The 17,339-nt window shown below is 48.0% G+C and overlaps 1 protein-coding gene across 1 annotated transcript in view; it reads left to right on the top strand.

Annotated features, from left to right (window-relative positions):
• The first annotated feature begins 863 nt into the window (after nt 1–863).
• The window catches only part of LOXL2 (lysyl oxidase like 2), a 117,245-nt gene continuing 100,769 nt past the window's right edge, over nt 864–17,339 (top strand). The window contains exon 1 of the mRNA XM_068973883.1: nt 864–1,049. The gene's annotated coding sequence lies outside the window, so the exon portion shown is untranslated. The remainder of the gene's footprint in view (nt 1,050–17,339) is intronic.

Raw genomic sequence — 17,339 nt, 5'->3', positions numbered from 1 at the left:
TTAATGTAAATCCCTGTTTTGGGTTTCTCCCCACCGCCAAAGGCCCACAGACTGGGTACCTTGTTTTCCAGCAGCTACCTCCTGCCCCGGCCAAACCTGGCTCTTGCATAGGAAGCCCCGGGGAATCTCCTCAGGGCTCCCTCAGCCCACATAACCCCCTTCCTTTGTCTTCAGTGTGAGCCTCCGAGCCAGGCAAGGAATGTCCTGCGCCATAGACATCCTTAGCTGCGTCGGGTTCAGGCTCCTGATCGCATTGCTAAACCCGGCCCTGCACTGTGGAAGGACCTTAAAGATAACTGAATCCAAAGCCTTTAATTTACAAAAGAGGGAAGGGATTCTCAGAGGAGAGAGGCGATCTGCCGGAAGGGGGCTGTGCGTAGTCACCTCCAGAAACTGCTTTGCCCATCAGGAAAACCCCAGGAGAGGCAGATGAATGTTTCTGAACTCTTTCAATCATCAGTTTTCATTGAGCATCTATTAGGTACCAGGCAGCGCTAGGCTCTCTGCATACGGGGAGGGATTCGGCGCGGACTCTACTGGGGACGGATAAAGACACCGAAGGGTTAAATTCCAGGAGTTCTGCGTGGGGGCGGGGGCGGGAGTGGGGAGTGTAGAGGAATCTCCCAGAGGAAAAGCCCGCTCCCCAGCTTCTCGGGCTCCGGAAACCTGGGCGAGAATAGTCTAGGAAGGGCTGCCCCGTTGGCGCGCAGCCTCCTCGGCACAGCCCCTCTAGCCCCGGGAGCGGTCGCTCTCGAATTACAACAAAAGGGGCCGGAGGCCGGGCCTGCTGCGGTGGCCGCCTTCAGGGAAGGGGGTGGGTCCGGGGAGGGATTTGCCGTCCGACGCTGGTTAAAAGTACCGGGAAAAGGGTTCAGGAGCCACTCCAGCCCACGGCTTCCTAAACTTGGGAGTTCGCTTTCTTCAACCACCGGAGAAGTCGTCGGCTCGCCCCCATCTGCTCGGGAAAGGGGCTCCGCGGCGACGGGCACAGAGAGGAGCCACCAGTGGAGAGCCTGGCCCAGCCGAGCAGTGCGCACCACTTCTGCCAAGTAAGCGCGCTGCCTGCGCCTCCCCCTCCCCGGGGCGGTTCGCGGGAAAGCGGAGGTCTGGGTGGGGTCTTCAGGATCCGCTCCCCACGGGCCGCCTCTCAGCAGTGCGTGGAGCTCCCGAGACCTACGAGGGGGGCACACAGAGAGAAAGCTTGTTGCTCGGAGATGCGAGGACTTGCAGGCTAACGGGACCCACCCAGTCCCACCTCGCCTGAACCCGGTTACCCCACGCAGCAGGCGCGCCCCCGGGAGCTGGCCGCTAGGTTCGTGGCTCGCCAGGGGCGCCTGCAACCAGGAAGGACAGAGCCAGTCGAGACCCGGTGCGGACTAGGTGCCTAGGAGCGCGCAGCGTAGGGCCACGACACTGAGGGCTGCGCTGGTGCCTGGAATTCTGGCTTTTGAGGATGTGGAGCGCGCGAGAGACTGGGGGCGCACTGGGGCGTCCCCTGAGCTGTGGCTTTGGGTATGTGGAGCACACTGGGTTGGGATGGGGGTGTGCGAAGGTCGGGGGCTAGGGCGCAGCCTGAGAGCCCTAGCGTCGAATGCCTGGAATTGGTTTTCTCGTCAGCCTGCCAGAAAGGCTAGGCTGAGCTCTGGAGTGCGCGCTGAGTCCCTTGGGCAGAGAGGACCGCTCCGCGCCCCAGGTAGCCATTCCTGGAGTGTCTGGGTACCAGGAAACCCCTCCCGCCGTTATCACAAGGAGGCTCTGGAGCGAAAAGCGCAGCACAGACGAACCCATGGATGGTACACGCAGGATCGCCTTGGGGCTAATTCTGGTTTTATGCTGAAACTCCATCCGTCTTCAGTGCCCGCAACTTTTACGCAGGCGCTTTGGACACCTTCCTTCCCTCTACTCCCCCAACTCCTCGTCCCCCCCACCCCCCCAACCCCACCTCTCCTTACCCGACCCGCCAAACCCTCATCTGGAGCGCTCTGGAGTAGCTGCCTGCAAGAGCAGTCGCTGTAAATCAGCGCCGGGATAGAAATGATTGGAAAAAACGGAGGAATTCCTTCCTCCTAGTTATCTCTCACCCGCCCCAGGAAAGACCACCGAAACACAGCGGGGGTGGGGTGAAGGGAGACGGTTGAACACCACCCGGGAGGGCGCTGAACTTCTTCAGGCTAGGAAGCCTCAAGTCCGCGTGAGAAGAGAGATAAGTATGAGAGTCAGAAACACGCCCCACGTTAATTTCGTCCACTGAAATCTTGGAACTGCGGAGATCTTCAAATCGGTCCAGTGGATTCTTCTCTGTGCAAGAGAAAAGTGCTGAAGCTCAAGGCTACACACTGGGTTAGTGGGTGTGGAGACGAATCCAAAATCCCCGCTCCAGGCTCCTCGCCTACCTCACGCTAGCCGGTCTGTCCGGGACCCTAAAAGACCATTTGTCACCCTTGGTGGAATTACTTAGTTATTTATGGTGCATTATGTACTTAATGGTCAGGACTGGGGCTTAGGACGGAGATGAAGTGCTCACTTCCCTGGTCAGTTTCCAGATGAACGACGGACCCCCTGGACTCTTCCTTAGCTAAGTTGTTCCTTTCCCTCTGTCTTTTGTTCTGTTCCCCTTCCTGGTGCCTAGAATCCATCTCTGGACTAGCCATCAAATCCATAGTAAATTGGGCTTCCCCGGTGGCTCAGCGGTAAAGCATTTTCCTGCAGTGCAGGAGTGGCAGGAGAAGTGAGCTTGATCCCTCTGTTGGGAAGATCCCCTGGAGGAGGGCATGGCAACCCACTCCAGTACTCTTGCCTGGTGAATCCCATGGTGCATGTGTGCACATGCGCACCAGCGTTTTTCTGTCTCTGATTTTTGTATTAAAAAAGTGATTTGGTCCAAGGCCGTTTAGTCGTTAAGTGGCAGAGTTGAATAGGAAACTTAGGTCTGAAGAGGAAGCCTCCCCTTGTCGTTACAGTCGGCTGACATCTCGTTGCATGGCAGATGGGAAACTGTGGAGATGTTTTCATATGTCTCCTGTACTGCTGGCCTCTCCACCTGGCCTCTCCTGGCCTTTTCCTAAGGTCTGCCCTCTAACAGCTGTATGACCACTGTACAAGGGCCTTGTACATGAGACAGATTTTCTGTGCTTTGGGAGATGACCATTAGTGAAGCTGTCTAGTATCCTAGAACATTCTACACTGTTTATTTAAAAATCATGTTTTTATTCTGAAAAATTCCAAATATAGACAATAATAGGGAAAGGGCCCCCATATACTTCTCACTCAGCTTCGACAGTTATCCACATTTTGCCATACTTACTTGTCTATCCCTTTCCAATTTCTATTTCACAGAAGTATTTTTTAAGATTTATTTGGCTGTGCCAGGTCTTAGCTGCAACATAGAAACTCTTAATTAGGGCTTCTCAAGTGGCCCTAGTGGTAAAGAACCTGCCTGCCAGTGCAGGCGATGTAAAAGACATGGGTCAGTTCCTGGGTCAGGAAGATCCCCTTGTGGAGAGCATAGCAATCCACTCCAGTATTCTCGCCTGGAGAATCCCATGGACAGAGGAGCCTGGCAGGCTACAGTCCATGGGGTCACAAATAGACATGACTGAAGCAACTTAACACGCACTCCTGAATGCATAAATGAGGCCTGTAGGATCTAATTCCCTGACCAGGGACTGAACCTAGGCCCCCTACTTTGGGAGCATGGAGTCTTAGCCACTGGACCACCAGGGAAGTCTATAGTGGAAGTATTTTAAAGCAAATCTCAGACATTAAATCCTGTCATCCCTGTGCATTTCAGTGTGACCTCTAAAAATATTAAATAACCAAGATAGGTAAGAATAATTCGTTGATATAATCTAATACCCAGTCCGTCTAGTCTAGTCAAGGCTATGGTTTTTCCTGTGGTCACGTATGGATGTGAGAGTTGGACTGTGAAGAAGGCTGAGCACCGAAGAATTGATGCTTTTGAACTGTGGTGTGGGAGAAGACTCTTGAGAGTCCCTTGGACTGCAAGGAGATCCAACCAGTCCATTCTGAAGGAGATCAGCCCTGGGATTTCTTTGGAAGGAATGATGCTAAAGCTGAAACTCCAGTACTTTGGCCCCCTCATGCGAAGAGTTGACTCATTGGAAAAGACTCTGATGCTGGGAGGGATTGGGGGCAGGAGGAGAAGGGGACGACCGAGGATGAGATGGCTGGATGGCATCACTGACTCGATGGACATGAGTCTGAGTGAACTCTGGGAGTTGGTGATGGACAGGGAGGCCTGGCGTGCTGCGATTCATGGGGTCGCAAAGAGTCGGACACGACTGAGCGACTGAACTGAACTGAATACCCAGTCCATGTTCAATTTTCCCCCTAATTTCCACCCAAATGTCTTTTTACAGTTGATCTATGTTCTGTTGATTTCTATGATTTATGTTCAAATTGTGTATTATTCCTTTCAAACCACTTTTCTACCCCCTGTGTTATTTGATTCACACAACTTCCCACTAAAGAATGAGGTGGGTTTTGTTGAATTCATTTTACAGTTGAGTGAGCTGGTCAGCAGATAAGCTGTCCCGATGGCACGGTTGGCAACTGGCAGAGCCAAGACCTGACCCAGCGTCCTCCTTCCTGGGCAGCGGTGGTTCTGCTTCTCTGTGCTGCTCATGCAATATCAGCTGTTCTCTGACTCATTTATCCTGGCTCTTGCTTTATCCTGGGCTTATCGCTTTCTATTCACCTGGTATCAGAAATCCCAGTGTAAACATTTAGTATTTGGCCATTTGGTGCTAGAGATAAATCTACGGCAAAGTCAGGAAGCCTGGGCTTATTTTCCAGCTTATGGAAAAGCAACTCACCTCTGGAAAACTCAGGGTGGCCCCCTCTGAATTAAGAGCCATCATCCTTCCCCTTCTCAGGCTCCTAGTTCCGAAAGCAGGATGAGTGAAATGACTGGAGCTGCAATTCCTGGAAGAGATAAACAGCCCATGAAGAAATTTCACTGAGAGCAATTACCTCTCACTGACCATTGCCCAATTATTTTGGCCGCTGGCATCTTTAGCTGGAGATGGCTAAATTCTATGGCAACAAAGAGGCTCCCCTCTGAAGTCCTTCATTTATGGACAACTTTGTTTATTCTGCCATTGTCTGATGAGGCTAGAGGACACCAAAACTTTGTACTTTTAGCATTTTCACTACTTGTGTTTATTTGCTTTGGAAAGGGGTAATGGGGAAGTCATGTTTACATCTTATTAATGAGATTCATGAGTTGTAATTCTCCCTCCTTGGCTGGCTGTGTGGGAAAATGGGATCTCTTATTTCTTGATGCCTCGATTTTCTGCTGTCATATTCTTTGCCCTGAAATAGACATCGAATGAATAGACCTTCCACAAAACAGCCCATTAGGGACCGAGAAACTGGTTGCTCCAGTCCCATTATTCAACATAAGAGCTCCAAAGGGACAGAGCATTACCTTTTAACCATGCTGTCTTCTGGCAGCTATGAATTCTCTTCCCTGTCAGCTAACAGACTGTCTCTGTAGGGACAGTAAGATTTCTAGGTGATTCCTTGTCAGCAGCTGCTGTAGCTTTCTTCCTTTTACAGTTTTGGGAGCTTTAGGAGGTACAGGTGTCCTCTCCTGGGGCTGCTTGAGTTTAGGACAGTTTGCAATGACTATCGTTCATCTCCCTCTTGGAGAAGGGGATTATGATCAGTCTGCCTAGGAGTGTCACACAGGCCCATCTGGACCCCGGGGGTCCTGAGGCCTTGGATGAAGTAGCTGTAGCCTGTCCTGCTCCAGACCCAGAGAGCCAGCAGGACTAACCATCATGAGCCAACAAAGGGAGAGCCAAGTGGATACCCAGAGTCACAGATCCGCAGCAATGCACTACTTACCTTCTAAGTCTCTGCCCTGTCTCAGTCGAGGTGAGTCTTCAGACCGTCTCATCCCAGTCATTCCAGCTGTCCTTTTGCAGGAGATGCATGTGATGGGCAGGGAGCACAGTCCAGCCAGGTGTGCTGGCCAGTCTTCCCCTGCCACCTGTATCAGAGACATCTTTAGGCATCAGAACCAGCCTTTCAGAACAGGTTCTTGTTCCAGGGTGATAAAGCATGATGGTGACAGTTTGGATATGATGTCTGTCTGAGATGAATGGATAAAGAAGTGGTACATATACTCAATGGAATATGAAGTGAAGTGAAGTGAAGTCGCTCAGTCGTGTCCGACTCTTTGTGACCCCATAGACTGTAGCCTATCAGGCTCCTCTGTCCATGGGATTTTTCAGGCAAGAGTGCTGGAGTGGATTGCCATTTCCTTCTCCAAGGGATCTTCCCGACCCAAGAATCGAACCCGGGTCTCCCGCATTGCAGGCAGATGCTTTACCATCTGAGCCACCAGGGAGGCTTACATACCCATAAAAAGGAGTGAAAATTTCCTTTTAAAAGGTACTTTTTACCCATAAAAAGTCTGTTGGTTCTAGTGAGCTAGAACCTGTGTCGGAGAGTGAAGTAAGGCAGGAAACACACCTATGAATACACCTCTATTGTATATATTAGGGCTTCCCAAGTGGCACTAGTGATAAAGAGCCTGGTTGTCAATGCTGGAGATATAAGAGACACAGATTCGATCCCTGGGTTGGGAAGATCCCCTGGAGAAGGTAATGGCAATGGATTCCATTATTCTGACCTGGAGTATCCCATGGACAGAGGAGCCTTGTTGGCTAGAGTCCATAGGGTCACAAAGAGTTGGACATGACTAAAGCAACTTGGCACTCAAGCTTTGTATATTAATACATTAACATACCAGAGGTTCCTTGCAGAGGACCCAGGCTCCAGCTATAGCCACCACATAGATTTATGTGAGAAAAATAACATGAATGAAGTCTGTTTAACAAAAAAAGTCTCTCCAGGGTTTTAAAAACTGTCACTTTTCTTGACAAAAACAATATACCCAGATAAGTGTGTACAGCAAATAAGGGTATAGAGTGAGAATGAACTCAGCAGAGGTGAGGATGTAATTAGGATCACAGTTAATAAGTTCTCCTGGCCCAAGGCTTTTTGATCCATTCACTTGAAATACCTTTAATATTATATTATAATGGCTTCCCTGGTGACTCCATCAATAAAGAATATGCCTGCAATGCAGGAGACCTGGTTCAATCCCCAGGTTGGGAAAATCCTCTGATGAAGGAAATGGCAACCCACTCAAGTATTCTTGCCTGGGAAATCCCATGGACAGAGGAACCTGGTGGGCTCTGGAATGGAACCCATGGAGTCCGTGGAGTGGAAGAGTTGGACATGACTTAGCAACTAAACCACCATGACATTATAATATCACACACGAGTGATGATACATTTCTTTTTAGTTTTTCCTGTTGGGATCTGTCAGACGAGCAGATGCAGCTGGCCTGGGGCTGACCCATGTCAGTGGTTCCCAGATGTCTTCCTTGATGCATTGCCAACACAATGCTGAGAGCATCTTCTGAGAAAATACTGCTGCTTTCCTATAAAGCTTGTGCTTTATGAGACGGAGAAGGCAATGGCATCCCACTCCAGTCCTCTTGCCTGGAGAATCCCAGGGACGGAGGAGCCTGGTAGGCTGCAGTCCATGGGGTGCTAAAATTTGGACACGACTGAGCAACTTCACTTTCACTTTTCACTTTCCTCCTTTGGAGAAGGAAATGGCAAAGCACTCCAGTGTTCTTGCCTGGAGAATCCCAGGGATGGGGAACCTGGTGGGCTGCTGTCTATGGGGTCACACAGAGTCGGACGCGACTGAAGCGACTTAGTAGCAGCAGCAGCTTTATGAGAAGTTAACTTCTGTTGATGACTTGCAAACAGCTTACTTTTGCTCAGACAGTTTCTTTATACTGTCTTCTTGAACTTGGATCCATGAGCTTCCCCCATCCCCAGCCCTGTCCCTGGACATGCATGTCCTGGGATAAACACAGCACAGCTTTCCAGATGCCTGCGTGACTCACGACCTAGTGAGAAAGATGTTTCTCTAAATATAAAGCTCTTCTGAAACAAACATGAATATAAATCTGAGTAAAGTACCTTTTAAAAGTACCTCTTCCAGAAGAGTAGTGAATGTAAGTGAAATGGCACCAAGCCGAAGTATACAAATGGATGAGCATTCATTTTCATTTTTATTCTGGTAAAATATACATAACATAAAACTCACCATTGTAACCATTTTTAAGTGTACCGTTCAGTGGTATTGCATACATTCACATTGTTGTACAAACATCACCACCATCTGTTCCAGAATTTTTTTCATCTTCCAAAAACGAAAGCCTGTATGCATTAAACACCGACTCCCCGCTTCTCTCATCACCCTGGCAAGCACATCCTACTTTCTGTCTCTATGATTTTAATTACTCTTTGTTGTTGTTGTTCCCTATGTCTTGTCCAACACTTTGCGACTCCGTGGACTGCAGCATGCCAGCCTCCTCTGTCCTTCACTATCTCTTGGAGTTTGTGCAAACTCATGTCCATTGGATTAATTAATTAAGTACTCTAAATACCTCATATAAACGGAATCATACACTATTTGTCTTTTTGTGACTCACTTATTTCACTTAACACAGCTGTGGTCCCCAACCTTTTTGGCACGAGGGACCAGTTTCATGGAAGACCATTTTTCCCATGGTCCAGTGGAGGAGAGGGATGGTTTGGGGATGACTCAAGCACATTACACTAAGCACATTACATTTATTGGGCAATTTATTTCATTATTATTACCTTGTGACACATAATGAAATAATTATACAACTCACCATAATGTGGAATCAGTGGGAGCTCTGAGCTAGTTTTCCTGCAACCGGCTGGTCCTATCTGGGGGTGATGGGAGATGGTGGCAACCACTCCCCAGCAGCGCTAGCATCACCACTTCAGCTCCACCTCAGATCATCAGACATTAGATTCTCATAAGGAGCATTTAGCCTAGATCCCTCACATGCTGAGTTCACAGTAGGATACAGGCTTCTATGAGAATCTAATGGCGCCGCTGATCTGACAGGAGGCGGAGCTTAGGTGGTAACGTGAGCACTGGCGAGTGGCTATAAATACAGATGAAGCTTTGCTTGCTTCTCCACTACTCATCTCCTGCTCTGTTGCTGGGAGAGCAGGGGTGAGGGGGTTGGGGTGGTGGACCCCTTACTTAACATATCGTCTTCAACTTTTATCTGTGTTGTAACATGTGCCTGAATTTCCTTCCTTGTTAAGACTGAATGAAATTCCATTGTGTGTATATGCTATATTAGGTTTATCCATTCATTTGTCCACTTGGGTGGCTTCCATTTTTGGTTATTGGGAATCTGCTGCTACAGGGGTTTCCCAGGTGTGCTAGTGGTAAAGAACCTGCCTGCCAATGGAGGAGACGTAAGAGATGTGGGTTCAATCCCTGGGTCAGGAAGATCCCCTGGAGGAAGGCATGGCAACCCACTCCAGTATTCTTGCCTGAAGAATCCTATGGACAGAGAAGCCTGGTAGGCTACAGTCCATGGGGACGCCAAAAGTTGGACCCAACTGAAGCAATACATGCATGCATGCTAATACATGCATGCTGCTATGAATGTAGGTGTACAAATACCTGTCCTGGATGAATTTTACAAGATGAACATACCCTTGTAATGACCACCTAGATCAAGAATAGGACATTACCCAGAGTGTATGGATTTAAAGATAAAGTAGGAGATATCAATACATTTCATGTCTGCGTGTTGCTGCTTCCACTGCACCTCATTTTGTCTACCGTGAGACTGTTAAGAAGAGATGTTTGAAAACACAGTTTATAATCTGAGAGGCAGCAAGATTAGTTGTGAGATTTAAGCAACTTCCTTCCTTTAAATGTCTGCAGAAGATGATACAACATATTTGGGCTTTGCAGTTACAGCTGTATTAGGGCATCACCAGTAAACATCATTCTTCCAGGCTCTCCCTGGGCCAAGGGGGTTTGCATTCACCTGGAAAACTCCTGGGGCTTCCCTGGTGACTCAGACAGTAAAGAGTGTGCCTGCAATGCAAGAGAGCTGGGTTCGATCCCTGGGGTGGGAAGATCCCTTAAAGAAAGGAATGGCAACGCTCCAGTATTCTTTTGGGGCTTCTCTGGTGGCTCACACAGTAAAGAATCTGCCTGCAATGTGGCAGTGTGCTGTGGTTAGTCGCTCAGTCCGACTCTTGGCGACCCCATGGGACTGTAGCCCACTAGGCTCCTCTGTCCATGGGATTCTCCAGGCAAGAATACTGGAGTGGGTTGCCAGTTCCTTCTCCAGCAATGTGGCAGACCCAGTTTCAATTCCTGGGTCGGGATGATCCCCTGGAGAAGGAACTGGCAACACACTCCAGTACTCTTGCTTGGAGAATCCCATGGACAGAGAATCTTGTGGGCTACAGTCCATGGGATCACAAAGAGTTGGACATGACTGAGAACTCCTGCTTTTTAATCACCTTCTGTTAGACCATGAGTTTTCAGCCTTGAGTGAAAAATTCTCAAGGGAAAAATTCCTGCCTTCCTTCCTCCTTCCATTCCCACCTGGTCCCCTCCTGATTTCTTTCTACATTTTTGGCTGTGCTAGGTCTTCACTGCAGGGCACAGGCTTCTCTAGTTGGAGCACTCAAGCTTTGTTGCCCTGAGGACATGGGATCTTAGTTCCTCGACCAGGCATCGAATCCTCATCCCCTGTGTTGGAAGACAGATTCCTTACCCCTGGACCACCAGGGAAGTCTCTGGTCCCCTCTGTTATTAACTAAAATGATTTAGGAGTGACATCCTAGTTGCCAGAGACTCTGCCAGTCTCTGTAAGATTCAAATATGAGTAAGACATGATATTTGACCTGTGCATTTAAAAATAAGTCATCAGTCAAGAATGATATTCTGAATCCTGGCAGCTGACTCCATGGTGCCCACCTGATGCCAACAGCAGCCTCAGAGCAGAGCCAGAGAATGTGTGGAGTTTGGGCTTGTTGCATCTCACAAAGAGGGTAAGATTACCTGTCAGGTGATCTGGAATTGCTCTAGCATGCCTGTAACCAAATTGTAAGAATAATTTTAAAAAGCAAACTTTTGAGCTGCCTTGAATTCAGATGCACTGTCTGAGAGCACTCTGCTAACCTTGAGGTTTAGGGACCATTTTAATGATTTAAAAAGAAAAAAAAAAATTGGACATCAGTGAACCCCATGAGGTCTCTAATCCTTTCCAGTGGCACTGTTAATATTCTCAAATTGATGTTCTCCAGGCTCTCAAAGCCACACCCACCTCCCACCCCACTATCAACCCCCTGTATAATCTGTTACCCCATCATCATAATGTTGCATTCTGATGGTACCCTGTGCGCGCATACGAAGTCACTTGGGTTGTGTCTGACTCTGCGACCCTATGGACCATAGCCCGCCAGGCTCCTCTGTCCATGGGATTCTTTGGCAAGAATGTTCGAGTGGGTTGCCATGCTCTCCTCTAGGGGACCTTCCCCGTCCAGGGATCGAACCCTCAGCTCTTAGGTCTCCTGCATTGGCAGGGGGGCACTAGCTCTACCTGGGAAACCCCTAGCTTCTTCTTTGCCTGGAGAGTTGCTAGTTTCCCAGCTGGCCTCCTTTCCCTTGCTCTTAACCCATGGGAAGTCATTCTTTATGCAATAGGCACAGTGATCTTTCTAGGGCAGAGGTGGGTAAACATTTTCTCTAAGAGTCAGATACCAAATTTTTCAGACTTAACAGGTCCATTCGATCTTTGTCGCAACTGGTCAACTTGGCTGTTTTCGTGGGAAAGCAGCCATATAAACAAGAAATGAGAGCATGGCTGTGTTCCAAGACTTTTATTTCCAAAAACGTCACAGATTTGGCCCACACGCTGTTGTTTGCTGACTCTGCTTTTAATCACAGATCCACCCTCCCTCACCCTCCTGCTTACATTTTGTTGGCTTCTGATCCCCCAAAGGAAAACTCAGCTTGTTAGTATGACATTCAGGTTTCCTCATGGTCCTCTGCTTGTTTCTCCAAACTCACCTCTTCTACATCCCCTCACCCTACCCACTATCCCAGCCCTTCCACTTTTCATCTTGCAATTCTGAACCCCACACGGCTGTCAGAACCCCCTGTGTTATTTCACACCTGCCTGGAATGATCTCCCTTCCCCACCATCAACCTGTCAAAAACTCCCTCTTCCCTTCAAAACCTGCCTGGATGTCAACTGTTGAAATCTTTGCCTGTTCCTCATCTCCAGCTGTAATCACTGTCTTTTCAGTTCTATTTCTGTGCTTGCTTCTCTAAATATACTGTGAACTCCTTGAAAGCAGAACCCACATCAAAGATTCATCTTTGAATCTCAGTGTCTAATACAATGCCTGCCAGGTAACAGATGCTTAGTAGATAGATATTACTAAACTGACATGTCAGTTAAGTAGATTCTTTTTTAAAGAGTTTAATTGAGATGCAATTCACATGCTATAAAGTTCACCCATTTAAAGTGTTCAAGTCAGTGGAGCTTGGCATATTCACAGATATACACAACCATCACAAAGAGAAAACTGTATGTATTAGCCATATCCTGTTCCTCCCATCCCCTTACATCAACCCCTGAATAGCCACTAATCTATTTTCTGTCTCTCTATTACCAATTCTGGATATTTCACTTAAAGGATTCATGTAATATATGGTATTGTCTAGCTTCTTTTAGTTCATGTGATGTTTTGAAGTTTCATTCATGTAATGGCATGCATCCATACTTTGTTCCTTTTTCTGACCCAATAATAATATTCCACTGTGAGGATACACCCTTATTTTGTTTATCCATTTACTGTTGATGGACATTTGGGTTGTTTCTACCTTTTGGTGATAATGAACAGCACTGCTTTAAATATTTGTGTGCAAATTTCTGTGTTAACATCTGTTTTCAATCCTCTTGGGTATATAAGTAGGCGTGGAAATGCTGGGTCATATGGTAATACTTTGTTAAACTTTCTGAGGAATTGTCAATCTCTTTTCCACAGTGGATGCACCATTTTATATCTGTACAGCAATGAGGCTGCTGGTTTCTCCATATCTTCACCAGCACCTACTTTTCTCCACTTAAAAAAAATTATAGCCATCCTAGTGGGTGTGAAATGGTACTTCATTGTGGTTTTCGTTTGCATTTCCCTAGTGACTAATGATATTGAGCGTCTTTCCATGTGCTTGTCAGTTCTTTGTATGTCTCTTCAGGGAAATGCCTAGTCAAGTCCTGGGTCCATTTTTAAATCAGATTGCTTGTCTTTTTGTTATTGAATTTTAGGAGTTTATATATCCTGGATACTAGATCTTTCTCAGATACGTGATTTACAAATATTTTGTCCTATTTGTGGATTTTCTTTTCACTTTGTTGATATTTCTTTTTCTCAATTCACATCACATTTACTCAGTGTTTATTCTGTGCTGGACACAGAGGACCGGGGGATGTATCTACCCTCCAAGGGGTTCACAGTCTTAGGAGGGAAACAGATAATCAATTAGTACCCCCTTTTTTCTGGCCTTCCCAGGTGTCACTAGTGGTAAAGAACCTGCCTGCCAATGCAGGGGACATAAAAGATGCAGGTTTGATCCCTGGCTCGGGAAGATCCCCTGGAGGAGGGCACAGCAAACCAATATAGTATTCTTGTCTGGAGAATCCCATGGACAGAGGAGACTAGAGGGTTATGGTCCATAGGCTTACAAAGAGATGTGACTCAGCACACACGCACACCCTTTTTTCTACCCCCATTGTTGCTGCTCTGGTTCATGAAGCATCATGATAGCGTCTTTTTTAAAAAATATTATTGATTTATTTATGGCTGCACTGGGTCTTTGTTGTGGCATACAGACTCCTCTGTGCTGCGTGTGGGTTTCTTCTAGTTGCGTCGAGCATGGCTAATCTCTAGTTGTGGTGCACAGGCTTCGCATTGCAGCGGCTTCTCTTGTTGCAGAGCACAGGGTGCATGGGCTTCAGCAGCTGTGGCACAGGGGCGTAGTTGCCCCACGGCCTATGGAATCTCAGTTCCCAGACGAGGGACTGGCAGGTAAATTCTTAACTGGACCACCAGGGAAGTCCCCTTGATAGTGTCTTTTGATGCACCGACATTAGAAATTGATCAGTTCTAAAAATAGCTGAGAAAGTGAGCCTCCCTCAGTAAGAGCAAGAACTTGTAACTCTCTGTGTAAATACTCTGTGGATGTCAGTTTCTTGACACAGTGCCAGCTGGCGCTGTGAGCTGAGCCTGGCCGGTTTTGGTGAGGTGGCAGTTGGTACCTGCTGCTATTACTCACTGGACTTCTGGAAGGGAGCCAGTGTTTCTATGGACGGGAGGATCCCAGATCATGGGCTCTTGACAAACTTGAGCACAGCACTCGTGCGCCCTCCCCTGAGCCACTAGACATTTCTAGACAGGCCAAAGATGTGGCCCTGGCCTCTATATCAGCTGTTCCTTCCTTCCCTGGGCCCTGGGGTCTATTTCTCATCTAAGGGACTCAGGCGTGACGAAGTGACTGTTGGATCAGGTTGCATTGCTTGGAAGGGAGCTTGACCTGGAAGCTTCTGGAGACACAGAAGGTGTCTAAAGCCACAGTTGAGTCCTGCTGTGACTGTCACTCCCTGAAGCATGCGCGTGTGAGGCATGCGTGTGAAGCTACTTAGCTTCACTTGTATCTGACTCTGTGCGACCCCATGGACTGTAGCCCGTCAGGCTTCTCTGTCCATGGGCTTCTCCAAGCAAGAATACTGGAGTGGGTGGCCATGTCCTCCTCCAGGGGATCTTCCCGATCCAGGGATCGAACCTGCATCTCTTATGTCTTCTGCATTTGCAGGCGGGTTCTTTAATACTAGCGTCATCTGGGAAGCCCCCCAAGGCATGGGCTAAATAGAGAGGGCTTGGGGAGTATGTCACTTAAGACCTGAGCTCCTTAGCTGTTTTTAAAAAGTTATTTATTTTTGACTGCACTGAGTCTTCATTGGTATGTGAGGGCCTTCTCTAGTTGTGGCAAGTGGGGGCTACTCTAGTTCTGGTGTGTGGGCTTCTCCTTGCAGTGGCTTCTCTTGTTGCAGAACACAGCTCTAGGGCACTAGGGTCCAGCAGTTGTGGCTCATGGCCTTACTTGCTCTGCAGTGTGTCCGAATCTTCCTGGAGCAAGGATCGAACTCAAATCCCCTGCATTAGCAGGTAGATTCTTAACCACCAGACCACCAGAGAAGTCCCTCCTTAGCCATTTTGAGGGTCCATCTCTTAGAAAAACTAGTTTGAGGACTTCCCTGGTGGTGCAGTGGTTAGAACTCTGTGCTTCCTCTGCTGGGGGCCTGAGTTCCATCCTTGGCTGGGGAACTAAAATCCCACAAGCTGTTCAGTGTGGCCAAAATAAAAAGATTTAAAGAAAAGCTGGTGTGTACACTCCCTCCATGCCAGGACTCCCCCTACTCACCTACCCCTCACCCCAGTGGGCTCTTCTTACTCCCAGCTGTCCGAGCCCCTCTCGACCATAGTGTCTGTGCCCAGACCAGTTCTCCAGAGATTTGCATGCAGTCGCCCCATCCCCCACTACACTTCCTCCCCTGGAAAAATACTTATTTGCAGTGATTGAATTACTTGCCAAATTTGCACCCTATCCTGGCCTGACCTCTGTTCTCTCTTGCCTACCTTTTATGGATCTTAATACCTCCTTCAAAGTGGCACGGAAATTCAGACCACTTTGGCTACTTGACTGTTAGCTCTGAGAAAGGGTGTCTGAGAGTATGTCTGTGTTGGAAGTCGGGGGGAGGTGGGAAGATGGTTAAAACCTATTACCCAAGTGCTGTGTTAAGAGTGTTCAGAGGGTGGGAATTCCCTGGTCTGGGTTTGATCCCTGGTTGGGGAACTAACAGCCTGCAAGCCCAAGCCTCATGGTGTGACCAAAAACAGAAATAGAATAAAGAGTGGTCGACGGGTGAAGTGACGGCCCTCCTAGAATTTTTCCAGGTTGTCGCTGATTTTGTAACTGTAATAGTGACCACTCATTTAGCACTGGCTCTGAGCCAGTCACTGACTGTCCTGGGCACTTGATACTTCTTATGGAACCCACTGAAACCCTGAGACCCTTCTGTATTTGCAGAAGCCAGATGTGAATCTGGGATGACTCTCAGGTGCCAGCACCGTGCTCTTTGCATCACTATATGTTATACAGTGGGCTTCCCAGGTGGTGCTAGTGCTAAAGAATCCACCTGCCAATGCAGGAAACACCAGAAATGTGGGTTCGATCCCTAAGTTGGGAAGATCCCCTGGAAAAGGAAATGGCAACCCCTTCCAGTATTTTTGCCTGGAGAATCCCATGGACAGGTGAGCCTGGTGGGCTACAGTCCATGCAGTCACAAAGAGTAGGACATGACTGAACACACATGGGAAAAAAAAAAAAATTATCCTGTGGTCAAATGGCAACCCACTCCAGTATTCTTGCCTAGAGAATCCTATGGACGGAGGAGACTGGTGGGCTGCTGTGCATAGGATCGCACAGTCGGACATGACTGAAACAACTTAGCATGCTTGCGTGCATTGGAGGAGGAAATGGCAACCCACTCCAGTATTCTTGCCTGGAGAATCACGAGGATGGAGGAGCCTGGTAGGCTGCTGTCTATGGGGTTGCACAGGGTCGGACACGACTGAAGTGACGTAGCAGCAGCAACAGCAGTCAAATCATATCTCCATTTTTTTAGGGGCTGATGGGGGATGGCTAACTTGAATTTGATGGTCATCCTCGCCTTACCCCGCTTCCTCTGCCTTCAAGCAGCAGCACTGATTTTGGATCTCCTCTGCCCCTTCGTAGGGGGAGGGAAACAATGGAAACAGTGACAGACTTTATTTTCTTGGGCTCAAAAATCACTGCAGATGGTGACTGCAGCCATGAAATTAAAAGATGCTTGCTCCTTCTAAGTAAAGCTATGACAGACCTAGACAGCATATTGAAACGCAAAGACGTTACTTTGCCAGCAAAGGTCCATCTAGTCAAAGCTATGGTTTTTTCCAGTAGTCATGTATGGATGTGAGGGTTGGACCATAGAGAAGGCTGAGTGCCAAAGAATTGATGCTTTTGGACTGTGGTGTTGGAGAAGACTCTTGAGTGTCCCTTGGACTGCAAGGAGATCCAATCAGTCCATTCTAAAGGAAATCAGTCCTTAATATTCATTAGAAGGACTGATGCTGAAGCTGAAGACCTGATACTTTGGCCACCTGATGGGAAGAACCAACTCATTAGAAAAGACCCTGATGATGGGACAGATTGAAGGCAGGAGGAGAAGGGGATGACGGAGGACGAGTGTTTGAATGGCATCACGAACTCAATGGACAAATTTGAGCAAACTCCAGGCGATGGTAAAAGACAGGGAACTCTGGCA

The sequence above is a fragment of the Capricornis sumatraensis genome, chromosome 6 (assembly GCF_032405125.1).
Source record: "Capricornis sumatraensis isolate serow.1 chromosome 6, serow.2, whole genome shotgun sequence".
NCBI lineage: Eukaryota > Metazoa > Chordata > Mammalia > Artiodactyla > Bovidae > Capricornis > Capricornis sumatraensis.
This window is presented reverse-complemented; position numbering and strand designations above follow the sequence as displayed.